We start from the raw sequence: 16,437 nt of genomic DNA, 5'->3' as shown, positions 1-16,437 counted from the left end.
AGCGGGTCCCTGAGGTCCCCGTCGTAAGTCGAGAGCACCTGCCGCAACTCGAGAAATTCCAGGAGGTTTTGCACTCCAGGCGAGATGAGGCCCATTTCCGCTGAGGCTTCTCGAGGCTAATCACGTCTAACCACTGGAACTTCCAAAGGGTCCTTCACACCCTTGCTGCAACTCAAGAAGTTCCCCGACATACCCGTCTCCACTCGAGAGGAAGCACGTGTGTCCCGCACACATCCAGGGGAGCCCCGTTTCCGCCTCCTAGCTCGAGATGAGGGATCCTTTCCCTGTTTCGTAGGGAAAGAATTCCCGGCGTTCCCGTCGCATCTCAAGAGGAGGCGCTCTCCACAGGAAAGGAGAGAGGAACTCCAGGGTCGTGCCACCATTCCAAGAGTCCCACAGATGTGTCAGTCCATTCCAGAGGAACCTGTTTTCCCTGCACTGCCTTGACGTTCAAGCCGAGGATCGACTCCCACCACGTGTGCACGTAGGACAGCCCTGTGGGAAAGCCTCGTGGGAAAGCCTCGTGGGATAGACTCGAGGGAAAACCATAGATCCTTTGATCCACGCGGCGGACTGCGTGACACTGCTGCTACCGCTCTGGAGGAAAGCGCAAGTGCATGCCCGCATTCGAGACGAGGACTGACTCCCCTGGGGAGACTCCAGAAGTACCCCAAGATCCATGTCAGCACTGGAGAGGAATCCTCAGGTTCCGGCCCCGACTCCACACAAGGTCTTAGGCCCCGGCATCGACGGGAGAGGAATCCCGAGAGGCCCCCAGGAACTCGCATGGGGACTGGCCTTTCCTGAGGCCACCAGAGCGGTTCCCTGAGGTCCCCGTCGTAAGTCGATAGCACCTGCCGCAACTCGAGAAAATCCAGGAGGTTTTGCCCTCCAGGCGAGATGAGGCCCATTTCCGCTGAGGCTTCTCGTGGCCAATCACATCTAACCACTGGAACTTCCAAAGGGTCCTTCACACCATTGCTGCAACTCAAGAAGTTCCCCGACATGCCCGTCTCCACTCGAGAGGAAGCACGTGGTGTCCCGCACACATCCAAGGGAGCCCCGTTTCCGCCTCCTAGCTCGAGACGAGGGATCCTTTCCCTGTTTCGTAGGGAAAGAATTCCCGGCGTTCCCGTCGCATCTCAAGAGGAGGCGCTCTCCACAGAAAAGGCGAGAGGAACTCCAGGGTCGTGCCACCATTCCAAGAGTCCCCCAGATGTGTCAGTCCATTCCAGAGGAACCTGTTTTCCCTGCACTGCCTTGACGTTCAAGCCGAGGATCGAGTCCCACCACGTGTGCACGTGGGACAGCCCTGTGGGAAAGCCTCGTGGGAAAGCCTCGTGGGAAAGACTCGAGGGAAAACCATAGATCCTTTGATCCACGCGGCGGACTGCGTGACACTGCTGCTACCGCTCTGTAGGAAAGCGCAAGTGCATGCCCGCATTCGAGACGAGGACTGACTCCCCTGGGGAGACTCCAGAAGTACCCCAAGATCCATATCAGCACTGGAGAGGAATCCTCAGGTTCCGGCCACGACTCCACACAAGGTCTTAGGCCCCGGCATCGACGGGAGAGGAATCCCGAGAGGCCCCCGAGGAACTCGCATGGGGACTGGCCTTTCCTGAGGCCACCAGAGCGGGTCCCTGAGGTCCCCGTCGTAAGTCGAGAGCACCTGCCGCAACTCGAGAAAATCCAGGCGGTTTTGCCCTCCAGGCGAGGTGAGGCCCATTTCCGCTGAGGCTTCTCGAGGCTAATCACGTCTAACCACTGGAACTTCCAAAGGGTCCTTCACACCCTTGCTGCAACTCAAGAAGTTCCCCGACATACCCGTCTCCACTCGAGAGGAAGCACGTGGGTCCCGCACACATCCAGGGGAGCCCCGTTTCCGCCTCCTAGCTCGAGATGAGGGATCCTTTCCCTGTTTCGTAGGGAAAGAATTCCCGGCGTTCCCGTCGCATCTCAAGAGGAGGCGCTCTCCACAGGAAAGGCGAGAGGAACTGAAGGTTCGTGCCACCATTCCAAGAGTCCCCCAGATGTGTCAGTCCATTCCAGAGGAACCTGTTTTCCCTGCACTGCCTTGACTTTCAAGCCGAGGATCGACTCCCACCACGTGTGCACGTGGGACAGCCCTGTGGGAAAGCCTCGTGGGAAAGCCTCGTGGGAAAGACTCGAGGGAAAACCATAGATCCTTTGATCCACGCGGCGGACTGCGTGACACTGCTGCTACCGCTCTGGAGGAAAGCGCAAGTGCATGCCCGCATTCGAGACGAGGACTGACTCCCCTGGGGAGACTCCAGACGTACCCCAAGATCCATGTCAGCACTGGAGAGGAATCCTCAGGTTCCGGCCCCGACTCCACACAAGGTCTTAGGCCCTGGCATCGACGGGAGAGGAATCCCGAGACGCCCCCGAGGAACTCGCATGGGGACTGGCCTTTCCTGAGGCCACCAGAGCGGGTCCCTGAGGTCCCCGTCGTAAGTCGAGAGCACCTGCGGCAACTCGAGAAAATCCAGGAGGTTTTGCCCTCCAGGCGAGATGAGGCCCATTTCCGCTGAGGCTTCTCGAGGCCAATCACATCTAACCACTGGAACTTCCAAAGGGTCCTTCACACCATTGCTGCAACTCAAGAAGTTCCCCGACATACCCGTCTGCACTCGAGAGGAAGCACGAGGTGTCCCGCACACATCCAGGGGAGCCCCGTTTCCGCCTCCTAGCTCGAGATGAGGGATCCTTTCCCTGTTTGTAGGGAAAGAATTCCCGGCGTTCCCGTCGCATCTCAAGAGGAGGCGCTCTCCACAGGAAAGGCGAGAGGAACTCCAAGGTCGTGCCACCATTCCAAGAGTCCCCCAGATGTGTCAGTCCATTTCAGAGGAACCTGTTTTCCCTGCACTGCCTTGACGTTCAAGCCGAGGATCGACTCCCACCACGTGTGCACGTAGGACAGCCCTGAGGGAAAGCCTCGTGGGAAAGCCTCGTGGGAAAGACTCGAGGGAAAACCATAGATCCTTTGATCCAGGGGGCGGACTGCGTGACACTGCTGCTACCGCTCTGGAGGAAAGCGCAAGTGCATGCCCGCATTCGAGACGAGGACTGACTCCCCTGGGGAGACTCCAGAAGTACCCCAAGATCCATGTCAGCACTGGAGAGGAATCCTCAGGTTCCGGCCCCGACTCCACACAAGGTCTTAGGCCCCGGCATCGACGGGAGAGGAATCCCGAGAGGCCCCCGAGGAACTCACATGGGGACTGGCCTTTCCTGAGGCCACCAGAGCGGGTCCCTGAGGTCCCCGTCGTAAGTCGAGAGCACCTGCCGCAACTCGAGAAAATCCAGGAGGTTTTGCCCTCCAGGCGAGATGAGGCTCATTTCCGCTGAGTCTTCTCAAGGCTAATCACGTCTAGCCACTGGAACTTCCAAAGGGTCCTTCACACCCTTGTTGCAACTCAAGAAGTTCCCTGACATACCCGTCTCCACTCGAGAGGAAGCACGTGGGTCCCGCACACATCCAGGGGAGCCCCGTTTCCGCCTCCTAGCTCGAGATGAGGGATCCTTTCACTGTTTCGTAGGGAAAGAATTCCCGGCGTTCCCGTCGCATCTCAAGAGGAGGCGCTCTCCACAGGAAAGGCGAGAGGAACTCCAGGGTCGTGCCACCATTCCAAGAGTCCCCCAGATGTGTCAGTCCATTCCAGAGGAACCTGTTTTCCCTGCACTGCCTTGACGTTCAAGCCGAGGATCGACTCCCACCACGTGTGCACGTGGGACAGCCCTGTGGGAAAGCCTCGTGGGAAAGCCTCGTGGGAAAGACTCGAGGGAAAACCATAGATCCTTTGATCCACGCGGCGGACTGCGTGACACTGCTGCTACCGCTCTGGAGGAAAGCGCAAGTGCATGCCCGCATTCGAGACGAGGACTGACTCCCCTGGGGAGACTCCAGAAGTACCCCAAGATCCATGTCAGCACTGGAGAGGAATCCTCAGGTTCCGGCCCCGACTCCACACAAGGTCTTAGGCCCCGGCATCGACAGGAGAGGAATCCCGAGAGGCCCCCGAGGAACTCGCATGGGGACTGGCCTTTCCTGAGGCCACCAGAGCGGGTCCCTGAGGTCCCCGTCGTAAGTCGAGAGCACCTGCCGCAACTCGAGAAAATCCAGGAGGTTTTGCCCTCCAGGCGAGATGAGGCCCATTTCCAGTGAGGCTTTTCGAGGCCAATCACATCTAACCACTGGAACTTCCAAAGGGTCCTTCACACCATTGCTGCAACTCAAGGAGTTCCCCGACATACCCGTCTCCACTCGAGAGGAAGCACGTGGGGTCCCGCACACATCCAGGGGAGCCCCGTTTCCGCCTCCTAGCTCGAGATGAGGGATCCTTTCCCTGTTTCGTAGGGAAAGAATTCCCGGCGTTCCCGTCGCATCTCAAGAGGAGGCGCTCTCCAAAGGAAAGGCGACAGGAATTCCAGGGTCGTGACACCATTCCAAGAGTCCCCCAGATGTGTCAGTCCATTCCAGAGGAACCTGTTTTCCCTGCACTGCCTTGACGTTCAAGCCGAGGATCGACTCCCACCACGTGTGCACGTGGGACAGCCCTGTGGGAAAGCCTCGTGTGAAAGCCTCGTGGGAAAGACTCGAGGGAAAACCATAGATCCTTTGATCCACGCGGCGGACTGCGTGACACTGCTGCTACCGCTCTGGAGGAAAGCGCAAGTGCATGCCCGCATTCGAGACGAGGACTGACGCCCTTGGGGACACTCCAGAAGTACCCCAAGATCCATGTCAGCACTGGAGAGGAATCCTCAGGTTCCGGCCCCGACTCCACACAAGGTCTTAGGCCCCGGCATCGACGGGAGAGGAATCCCGAGAGGCCCCCAGGAACTCGCATGGGGACTGGCCTTTCCTGAGGCCACCAGAGCGGTTCCCTGAGGTCCCCGTCGTAAGACGAGAGCACCTGCCGCAACTCGAGAAAATCCAGGATGTTTTGCCCTCCAGGCGAGATGAGGCCCATTTCCGCTGAGGCTTCTCGTGGCCAATCACATCTAACCACTGGAACTTCCAAAGGGTCCTTCACACCATTGCTGCAACTCAAGAAGTTCCCCGACATGCCCGTCTCCACTCGAGAGGAAGCACGTGGTGTCCCGCACACATCCAAGGGAGCCCCGTTTCCGCCTCCTAGCTCGAGACGAGGGATCCTTTCCCTGTTTCGTAGGGAAAGAATTCCCGGCGTTCCCGTCGCATCTCAAGAGGAGGCGCTCTCCACAGAAAAGGCGAGAGGAACTCCAGGGTCGTGCCACCATTCCAAGAGTCCCCCAGATGTGTCAGTCCATTCCAGAGGAACCTGTTTTCCCTGCACTGCCTTGACGTTCAAGCCGAGGATCGAGTCCCACCACGTGTGCACGTGGGACAGCCCTGTGGGAAAGCCTCGTGGGAAAGCCTCGTGGGAAAGACTCGAGGGAAAACCATAGATCCTTTGATCCACGCGGCGGACTGCGTGACACTGCTGCTACCGCTCTGGAGGAAAGCGTAAGTGCATGCCCGCATTCGAGACGAGGACTGACTCCCCTGGGGAGACTCCAGAAGTACCCCAAGATCCATATCAGCACTGGAGAGGAATCCTCAGGTTCCGGCCACGACTCCACACAAGGTCTTAGGCCCCGGCATCGACGGGAGAGGAATCCCGAGAGGCCCCCGAGGAACTCGCATGGGGACTGGCCTTTCCTGAGGCCACCAGAGCGGGTCCCTGAGGTCCCCGTCGTAAGTCGAGAGAACCTGCCGCACCTCGAGAAAATCCAGGAGGTTTTGCCCTCCAGGCGAGATGAGGCCCATTTCCGCTGAGGCTTCTCGAGGCCAATCACATCTAACCACTGGAACTTCCAAAGGGTCCTTCACACCCTTGCTGCAACTTAAGAACTTCCCCGACATACACGTCTGCACTCGAGAGGAAGCACGTGGTGTCCCGCACACATTCAGGGGAGCCCCGTTTCCGCCTCCTAGCTCGAGATGAGGGATCCTTTCCCTGTTTCCTAGGGAAAGAATTCCTGGCGTTCCCGTCGCATCTCAAGAGGAGGCGCTCTCCACAGGAAAGGCGAGAGGAACTCCAGGGTCATGCCACCATTCCAAGAGTCCCCCAGATGTGTCAGTCCATTCCAGAGGAACCTGTTTTCCCTGCACTGCCTTGACGTTCAAGCCGAGGATCGACTCCCACCACGTGTGCACGTGGGACAGCCCTGTGGGAAAGCCTCGTGGGAAAGCCTCGTGGGAAAGACTCGAGGGAAAACCATAGATCCTTTGATCCACGTGGCGGACTGCGTGACACTGCTGCTACCGCTCTGGAGGAAAGCGCAAGTGCATGCCCGCATTCGAGACGAGGACTGACTCCCCTGGGGAGACTCCAGAAGTACCCCAAGATCCATGTCAGCACTGGAGAGGAATCCTCAGGTTCCGGCCCCGACTCCACACACGGTCTTAGGCCCCGGCATCGACGGGAGAGGAATCCCGAGAGGCCCCCGAGGAACTCGCATGGGGACTGGCCTTTCCTGAGGCCACCAGAGCGTGTCCCTGAGGTCCCCGTCGTAAGTCGAGAGCACCTGCCGCAACTCGAGAAAATCCAGGCGGTTTTGCCCTCCAGGCGAGATGAGGCCCATTTCCTCTGAGGCTTCTCGAGCCTAATCACGTCTAACCACTGGAACTTCCAAAGGGTCCTTCACACCCTTGCTGCAACTCAAGAAGTTCCCCGACACACCCGTCTCCACTCGAGAGGAAGCACGTGGGTCCCGCACACATCCTTGGGAGCCCCGTTTCCGCCTCCTAGCTCGAGATGAGGGATCCTTTCCCTGTTTCGTAGGGAAAGAATTCCCGGCGTTCCCGTCGCATCTCAAGAGGAGGCGCTCTCCACAGGAAAGGCGAGAGGAACTCCAGGGTCGTGCCACCATTCCAAGAGTCCCCCAGATGTGTCAGTCCATTCCAGAGGAACCTGTTTTCCCTGCACTGCCATGACGTTCAAGCCGAGGATCGACTCCCACCACGTATGCACGTGGGACAGCCCTTTGGGAAAGCCTCGTGGGAAAGCCTCGTGGGAAATACTCGAGGGAAAACCATAGATCCTTTGATCCACGCGGCGGACTGCGTGACACTGCTGCTACCGCTCTGGAGGAAAGCGCAAGTGCATGCCCGCATTCAAGACGAGGACTGACTCCCCTGGGGAGACTCCAGACGTACCCCAAGATCCATGTCAGCACTGGAGAGGAATCCTCAGGTTCCGGCCCCGACTCCACACAAGGTCTTAGTTCCCGGCATCGACGGGAACGGAATACCGAGGGGCCCCCGAGGAACTCGCATGGGGACTGGCCTTTCCTGAGGCCACCAGAGCGGGTCCCTGAGGTCCCCGTCGTAAGTCGAGAGCACCTGCCGCAACTCGAGAAAATCCAGGAGGTTTTGCCCTCCAGGCGAGATGAGGCCCATTTCCGCTGAGGCTTCTCAAGGCTAATCACGTCTAACCACTGGAACTTCCAATGGGTCCTTCACACCCTTGCTGCAACTCAAGAAGTTCCGCGACATACCCGTCTCCACTCGAGAGGAAGCACGTGGTGTCCCGCCCACATCCAGGGGAGCTCCGTTTCCGACTCCTAGCTCGAGATGAGGGATCCTTTCCCTGTTTCGTAGGGAAAGAATTCCCGGCGTTCCCGTCGCATCTCAAGAGGAGGCGCTCTCCACAGGAAAGGCGAGAGGAACTGAAGGGTCGTGACACCATTCCAAGAGTCCCCCAGATGTGTCAGTCCATTCCAGAGGAACCTGTTTCCCTGCACTGCCTTGACGTTCAAGCCGAGGATCGACTCTCACCACGTGTGCACGTGGGACAGCCCTGTGGGAAAGCCTCGTGGGAAAGCCTCGTGGGAAAGACTCGAGGGAAAACCATAGATCCTTTGATCCACGCGGCGGACTGCGTGACACTGCTGCTACCGCTCTGGAGGAAAGGGCAAGTGCATGCCCGCATTCGAGACGAGGACTGACTCCCCTGGGGAGACTCCAGAAGTACCCCAAGATCCATGTCAGCAATGGAGAGGAATCCTCAGGTTCCGGCCCCGACTCCACACAAGATCTTAGGCCCTGGCATCGACGGGAGAGGAATCCCGAGAGGCCCCCGAGGAACTCGCATGGGGACTGGCCTTTCCTGAGGCCACCAGAGCGGGTCCCTGAGGTCCCCGTCGTAAGTCGAGAGCACCTGCCGCAACTCGAGAAAATCCAGGCGGTTTTGCCCTCCAGGCGAGGTGAGGCCCATTTCCGCTGAGGCTTCTCGAGGCTAATCACGTCTAACCACTGGAACTTCCAAAGGGTCCTTCACACCCTTGCTGCAACTCAAGAAGTTCCCCGACATACCCGTCTCCACTCGAGAGGAAGCACGTGGTGTCCCGCACACATCCAGGGGAGCCCCGTTTCCGCCTCCTAGCTCGAGATGAGGGATCCTTTCCCTGTTTCCTAGGGAAAGAATTCCTGGCGTTCCCGTCGCATCTCAAGAGGAGGCGCTCTCCACAGGAAAGGCGAGAGGAACTCCAGGGTCATGCCACCATTCCAAGAGTCCCCCAGATGTGTCAGTCCATTCCAGAGGAACCTGTTTTCCCTGCACTGCCTTGACGTTCAAGCCGAGGATCGACTCCCACCACGTGTGCACGTGGGACAGCCCTGTGGGAAAGCCTCGTGGGAAAGCCTCGTGGGAAAGACTCGAGGGAAAACCATAGATCCTTTGATCCACGTGGCGGACTGCGTGACACTGCTGCTACCGCTCTGGAGGAAAGCGCAAGTGCATGCCCGCATTCGAGACGAGGACTGACTCCCCTGGGGAGACTCCAGAAGTACCCCAAGATCCATGTCAGCACTGGAGAGGAATCCTCAGGTTCCGGCCCCGACTCCACACAAGGTCTTAGGCCCCGGCATCGACGGGAGAGGAATCCCGAGAGGCCCCCGAGGAACTCGCATGGGGACTGGCCTTTCCTGAGGCCACCAGAGCGTGTCCCTGAGGTCCCCGTCGTAAGTCGAGAGCACCTGCCGCAACTCGAGAAAATCCAGGCGGTTTTGCCCTCCAGGCGAGATGAGGCCCATTTCCTCTGAGGCTTCTCGAGCCTAATCACGTCTAACCACTGGAACTTCCAAAGGGTCCTTCACACCCTTGCTGCAACTCAAGAAGTTCCCCGACACACCCGTCTCCACTCGAGAGGAAGCACGTGGGTCCCGCACACATCCTTGGGAGCCCCGTTTCCGCCTCCTAGCTCGAGATGAGGGATCCTTTCCCTGTTTCGTAGGGAAAGAATTCCCGGCGTTCCCGTCGCATCTCAAGAGGAGGCGCTCTCCACAGGAAAGGCGAGAGGAACTCCAGGGTCGTGCCACCATTCCAAGAGTCCCCCAGATGTGTCAGTCCATTCCAGAGGAACCTGTTTTCCCTGCACTGCCATGACGTTCAAGCCGAGGATCGACTCCCACCACGTATGCACGTGGGACAGCCCTTTGGGAAAGCCTCGTGGGAAAGCCTCGTGGGAAATACTCGAGGGAAAACCATAGATCCTTTGATCCACGCGGCGGACTGCGTGACACTGCTGCTACCGCTCTGGAGGAAAGCGCAAGTGCATGCCCGAATTCAAGACGAGGACTGACTCCCCTGGGGAGACTCCAGACGTACCCCAAGATCCATGTCAGCACTGGAGAGGAATCCTCAGGTTCCGGCCCCGACTCCACACAAGGTCTTAGTTCCCGGCATCGACGGGAAAGGAATACCGAGGGGCCCCCGAGGAACTCGCATGGGGACTGGCCTTTCCTGAGGCCACCAGAGCGGGTCCCTGAGGTACCCGTCGTAAGTCGAGAGCACCTGCCGCAACTCGAGAAAATCCAGGAGGTTTTGCCCTCCAGGCGAGATGAGGCCCATTTCCGCTGAGGCTTCTCGAGGCTAATCACAACTAACTACTGGAACTTCCAAAGGGTCCTTCACACCCTTGCTGCAACTCAAGAAGTTCCCCGACATAGCCGTCTGCACTCGAGAGGAAGCATGTGGGGTCCCGCACACATCCAGGGGAGCCCCATTTCCGCCTCCTAGCCCGAGATGAGGGATCCTTTCCCTGTTTCGTAGGGAAAGAATTCCCGGCGTTCCCGTCGCATCTCAAGAGGAGGCGCTCTCCACAGGAAAGGCGAGAGGAACTCCAGGGTCGTGCCACCATTCCAAGAGTCCCCCATATGTGTCAGTCCATTCCAGAGGAACCTGTTTTCCCTGCACTGCCTTGACGTTCAAGCCGAGGATCGACTCCCACCACGTGTGCACGTGGGACAGCCCTGTGGGAAAGCCTCGTGGGAATGCCTCGTGGGAAATACTCGAGGGAAACCATAGATCCTTTGATCCACGCGGCGGACTGCGTGACACTGCTGCTACCGCTCTGGAGGAAAGCGCAAGTGCATGCCCGCATTCGAGACGAGGACTGACTCCCCTGGGGAGACTCCAGAAGTACCCCAAGATCCATGTCAGCATTGGAGAGGAATCCTCACGTTCCGGCCCCGACTCCACACAAGGTCTTAGGCCCCGGCATCGACGGGAGAGGAATCCCGAGAGGCCCCCGAGGAACTCGCATGGGGACTGGCCTTTCCTGAGGCCACCAGAGCGGTTCCCTGAGGTCCCCGTCGTAATTCGAGAGCACCAGCCGCAACTCGAGAAAATCCAGGAGGTTTTGCCCCCCAGGCGAGATGAGGCCCATTTCCAATGAGGCTTCTCGAGGCCAATCACATCTAACCACTGGAACTTCCAAAGGGTCCTTCACACCCTTGCTGCAACTCAAGAAGTTCCCCGACATACCCGTCTGCACTCGAGAGGAAGCACGTGGTGTCCCGCACACATCCAGGGGAGCCCCGTTTCCGCCTCCTAGCTCGAGATGAGGGATCCTTTCCCTGTTTCGTAGGGAAAGAATTCCCGGTGTTCCCGTCGCATCTCAAGAGGTGGCGCTCTCCACAGGAAAGGCGAGAGGAACTCCAGGGTCATGCCACCATTCCAAGAGTCCCCCAGATGTGTCAGTCCATTCCAGAGGAACCTGTTTTCCCTGCACTGCCTTGACGTTCAAGCCGAGGATCGACTCCCACCACGTGTGCACGTGGGACAGCCCTGTGGGAAAGCCTCGTGGGAAAGCCTCGTGGGAAAGACTCGAGGGAAAAACATAGATCCTTTGATCCACGCGGCGGACTGCGTGACACTGCTGCTACCGCTCTGGAGGAAAGCGCAAGTGCATGCCCGCATTCGAGACTAGGACTGACTCCCCTGGGGAGACTCCAGAAGTACCCCAAGATCCATGTCAACACTGGAGATGAATCCTCAGGTTCCGGCCCCGACTCCACACAAGGTCATAGGCCCCGGCATCGACGGGAGAGGAATCCTGAGAGGCCCCCGAGGAACTCGCATGGGGACTGGCCTTTCCTGAGGCCACCAGAGCGTGTCCCTGAGGTCCCCGTCGTAAGTCGAGAGCACCTTCCGCAACTCGAGAAAATCCAGGAGGTTTTGCCCTCCAGGCGAGATGAGGCCCATTTCCGCTGAGGCTTCTCGAGGCTAATCACGTCTAACCACTGGAAATTCCAAAGGGTCCTTCACACCCTTGCTGCAACTCAAGAAGTTCCCCGACATACCCATCTCCACTCGAGAGGAAGCACGTGGGTCCCGCACACATCCAGGGGAGCCCCGTTTCCGCCTCCTAGCTCGAGATGAGGGATCCTTTCCCTGTTTCGTAGGGAAAGAATTCCCGGCGTTCCCGTCGCATCTCAAGAGGAGGCGCTCTCCACAGGAAAGGAGAGAGGAACTCCAGGGTCGTGCCACCATTCCAAGAGTCCCCCAGATGTGTCAGTCCATTCCAGAGGAACCTGTTTTCCCTGCACGGCCTTGACGTTCAAGCCGAGGATCGACTCCCACCACGTGTGCACGTGGGACAGCCCTGTGGGAAAGCCTCGTGGGAAAGCCTCGTGGGAAAGACTCGAGGGAAAACCATAGATCCTTTGATCCACGCGGAGGACTGCGTGACACTGCTGCTACCGCTTTGGAGGAAAGCGCAAGTGCATGCCCACATTCGAGACGAGGACTGACTCCCCTGGGGAGACTCCAGAAGTACCCCAAGGTCCATGTCAGCACTGGAGAGGAATCCTCAGGTTCCGGCCCCGACTCCACACAAGGTCTTAGGCCCCGGCATCGACGGGAGAGGAATCCCGAGAGGCCCCCGAGGAACTCGCATGGGGACTGGCCTTTCCTGAGGCCACCAGAGCGGGTCCCTGAGGTCCCCGTCGTAAGTCGAGAGCACCTGCCGAAACTCGAGAAAATCCAGGAGGTTTTGCCCTCCAGGCGAGATGAGGCCCATTTCCGCTGAGGCTTCTCGAGGCTAATCACGTCTAACCACTGGAACTTCCAAAGGGTCCTTCACACCCTTGCTGCAACTCAAGAAGTTCCCCGACATACCCGTCTCCACTCGAGAGGAAGCACGTGGGTCCCGCACACATCCAGGGGAGCCCCGTTTCCGCCTCCTAGCTCGAGATGAGGGATCCTTTCCCTGTTTCGTAGGGAAAGAATTCCCGGCGTTCCCGTCGCATCTCAAGAGGAGGCGCTCTCCACAGGAAAGGCGAGAGGAACTCCAGGGTCGTGCCACCATTCCAAGAGTCCCCCAGATGTGTCAGTCCATTCCAGAGGAACCTGTTTTCCCTGCACTGCCTTGACGTTCAAGCCGAGGATCGACTCCCACCACGTGTGCACGTGGGACAGCCCTGTGGGAAAGCCTCGTGGGAAAGCCTCGTGGGAAAGACTCGAGGGAAAACCATAGATCCTTTGATCCACGCGGCGGACTGCGTGACACTGCTGCTACCGCTCTGGAGGAAAGCGCAAGTGCATGCCCGCATTCGAGACGAGGACTGACTCCCCTGGGGAGACTCCAGAAGTACCCCAAGATCCATGTCAGCACTGGAGAGGAATCCTCAGGTTCCGGCCCCGACTCCACACAAGGTCTTAGGCCCCGGCATCGACGGGAGAGGAATCCCGAGAGGCCCCCGAGGAACTCGCATGGGGACTGGCCTTTCCTGAGGCCACCAGAGCGGGTCCCTGAGGTCCCCGTCGTAAGTCGAGAGCACCTGCCGCAACTCGAGAAAATCCAGGAGGTTTTGCCCTCCAGGCGAGATGAGGCCCATTTCCGCTGAGGCTTCTCGAGGCTAATCACAACTAACTACTGGAACTTCCAAAGGGTCCTTCACACCCTTGCTGCAACTCAAGAAGTTCCCCGACATAGCCGTCTGCACTCGAGAGGAAGCATGTGGGGTCCCGCACACATCCAGGGGAGCCCCATTTCCGCCTCCTAGCCCGAGATGAGGGATCCTTTCCCTGTTTCGTAGGGAAAGAATTCCCGGCGTTCCCGTCGCATCTCAAGAGGAGGCGCTCTCCACAGGAAAGGCGAGAGGAACTCCAGGGTCGTGCCACCATTCCAAGAGTCCCCCATATGTGTCAGTCCATTCCAGAGGAACCTGTTTTCCCTGCACTGCCTTGACGTTCAAGCCGAGGATCGACTCCCACCACGTGTGCACGTGGGACAGCCCTGTGGGAAAGCCTCGTGGGAATGCCTCGTGGGAAATACTCGAGGGAAACCATAGATCCTTTGATCCACGCGGCGGACTGCGTGACACTGCTGCTACCGCTCTGGAGGAAAGCGCAAGTGCATGCCCGCATTCGAGACGAGGACTGACTCCCCTGGGGAGACTCCAGAAGTACCCCAAGATCCATGTCAGCATTGGAGAGGAATCCTCACGTTCTGGCCCCGACTCCACACAAGGTCTTAGGCCCTGGCATCGACGGGAGAGGAATCCCGAGAGGCCCCCGAGGAACTCGCATGGGGACTGGCCTTTCCTGAGGCCACCAGAGCGGTTCCCTGAGGTCCCCGTCGTAATTCGAGAGCACCAGCCGCAACTCGAGAAAATCCAGGAGGTTTTGCCCCCCAGGCGAGATGAGGCCCATTTCCGCTGAGGCTTCTCGAGGCCAATCACATCTAACCACTGGAACTTCCAAAGGGTCCTTCACACCCTTGCTGCAACTCAAGAAGTTCCCCGACATACCCGTCTGCACTCGAGAGGAAGCACGTGGTGTCCCGCACACATCCAGGGGAGCCCCGTTTCCGCCTCCTAGCTCGAGAAGAGGGATCCTTTCCCTGTTTCGTAGGGAAAGAATTCCCGGTGTTCCCGTCGCATCTCAAGAGGTGGCGCTCTCCACAGGAAAGGCGAGAGGAACCCCAGGGTCATGCCACCATTCCAAGAGTCCCCCAGATGTGTCAGTCCATTCCAGAGGAACCTGTTTTCCCTGCACTGCCTTGACGTTCAAGCCGAGGATCGACTCCCACCACGTGTGCACGTGGGACAGCCCTGTGGGAAAGCCTCGTGGGAAAGCCTCGTGGGAAAGACTCGAGGGAAAAACATAGATCCTTTGATCCACGCGGCGGACTGCGTGACACTGCTGCTACCGCTCTGGAGGAAAGCGCAAGTGCATGCCCGCATTCGAGACTAGGACTGACTCCCCTGGGGAGACTCCAGAAGTACCCCAAGATCCATGTCAACACTGGAGATGAATCCTCAGGTTCCGGCCCCGACTCCACACAAGGTCATAGGCCCCGGCATCGACGGGAGAGGAATCCCGAGAGGCCCCCGAGGAACTCGCATGGGGACTGGCCTTTCCTGAGGCCACCAGAGCGTGTCCCTGAGGTCCCCGTCGTAAGTCGAGAGCACCTTCCGCAACTCGAGAAAATCCAGGAGGTTTTGCCCTCCAGGCGAGATGAGGCCCATTTCCGCTGTGGCTTCTCGAGGCTAATCACGTCTAAACACTGGAACTTCCAAAGGGTCATTCACACCCTTGCTGCAACTCAAGAAGTTCCCCGACATACCCGTCTCCACTCGAGAGGAAGCACGTGGGTCCCGCACACATCCAGGGGAGCCCCGTTTCCGCCTGCTAGCTCGAGATGAGGGATCCTTTCCCTGTTTCGTAGGGAAAGAATTCCCGGCGTTCCCGTCGCATCTCAAGAGGAGGCGCTCTCCACAGGAAAGGCGAGAGGAACTCCAGGGTCGTGCCACCATTCCAAGAGTCCCCCAGATGTGTCAGTCCATTCCAGAGGAACCTGTTTTCCCTGCACTGCCTTGACGTTCAAGCCGAGGATCGACTCCCACCACGTGTGCACGTGGGACAGCCCTGTGGGAAAGCCTCGTGGGAAAGCCTCGTGGGAAAGACTCGAGGGAAAACCATAGATCCTTTGATCCACGCGGCGGACTGCGTGACACTGCTGCTACCGCTCTGGAGGAAAGCGCAAGTGCATGCCCGCATTCGAGACCAGGACTGACTCCCCTGGGGAGACTCCAGAAGTACCCCAAGATCCATGTCAGCACTGGAGAGGAATCCTCAGGTTCCGGCCCCGACTCCACACAAGGTCTTAGGCCCCGGCATCGACGGGAGAGGAATCCCGAGAGGCCCCCGAGGAACTCGCATGGGGACTGGCCTTTCCTGAGGCCACCAGAGCGGGTCCCTGAGGTCCCCGTCGTAAGTCGAGAGCACCTGCCGCAACTCGAGAAAATCCAGGAGGTTTTGCCCTCCAGGCGAGATGAGGCCCATTTCCGCTGAGGCTTCTCGAGGCTAATCACAACTAACCACTGGAACTTCCAAAGGGTCCTTCACACCCTTGCTGCAACTCAAGAAGTTCCCCGACATAGCCGTCTGCACTCGAGAGGAAGCATGTGGGGTCCCGCACACATCCAGGGGAGCTCCATTTCCGCCTCCTAGCCCGAGATGAGGGATCCTTTCCCTGTTTCGTAGGGAAAGAATTCCCGGCGTTCCCGTCGCATCTCAAGAGGAGGCGCTCTCCACAGGAAAGGCGAGAGAAACTCCAGGGTCGTGCCACCATTCCAAGAGTCCCCCAGATGTGTCAGTCCATTACAGAGGAAGCTGTTTTCACTGCACTGCCTTGACGTTCAAGCCGAGGATCGACTCCCACCACGTGTGCACGTGGGACAGCCCTGTGGGAAAGCCTCGTGGGAAAGACTCGAGGGAAAACCATAGATCCTTTGATCCACGCGGCGGACTGCGTGACACTGCTGCTACCGCCCTGGAGGAAAGCGCAAGTGCATGCCCGCATTCGAGACGAGGACTGACTCCCCTGGGGAGACTCCAGAAGTACCCCAAGATCCATGTCAGCACTGGAGAGGAATCCTCAGGTTCCGGCCCCGACTCCACACAAGGTCTTAGGCCCCGGCAACGACGGGAGAGGAATCCCGAGAGGCCCCCGAGGAACTCGCATGGGGACTGGCCTTTCCTGAGGCCTCCAGAGCGGGTCCCTGAGGTCGCCGTCATAAGTCGAGAGCACCTGCCGCAACTCGAGAAAATCCAGGAGGTTTTGCCCTCCAGGCGAGATGAGGCCCATTTCCGCTGA

Source organism: Ovis canadensis, chromosome 26 (assembly GCF_042477335.2).
Source record: "Ovis canadensis isolate MfBH-ARS-UI-01 breed Bighorn chromosome 26, ARS-UI_OviCan_v2, whole genome shotgun sequence".
NCBI lineage: Eukaryota > Metazoa > Chordata > Mammalia > Artiodactyla > Bovidae > Ovis > Ovis canadensis.
Note: the sequence above shows the minus strand (reverse complement) of the source record.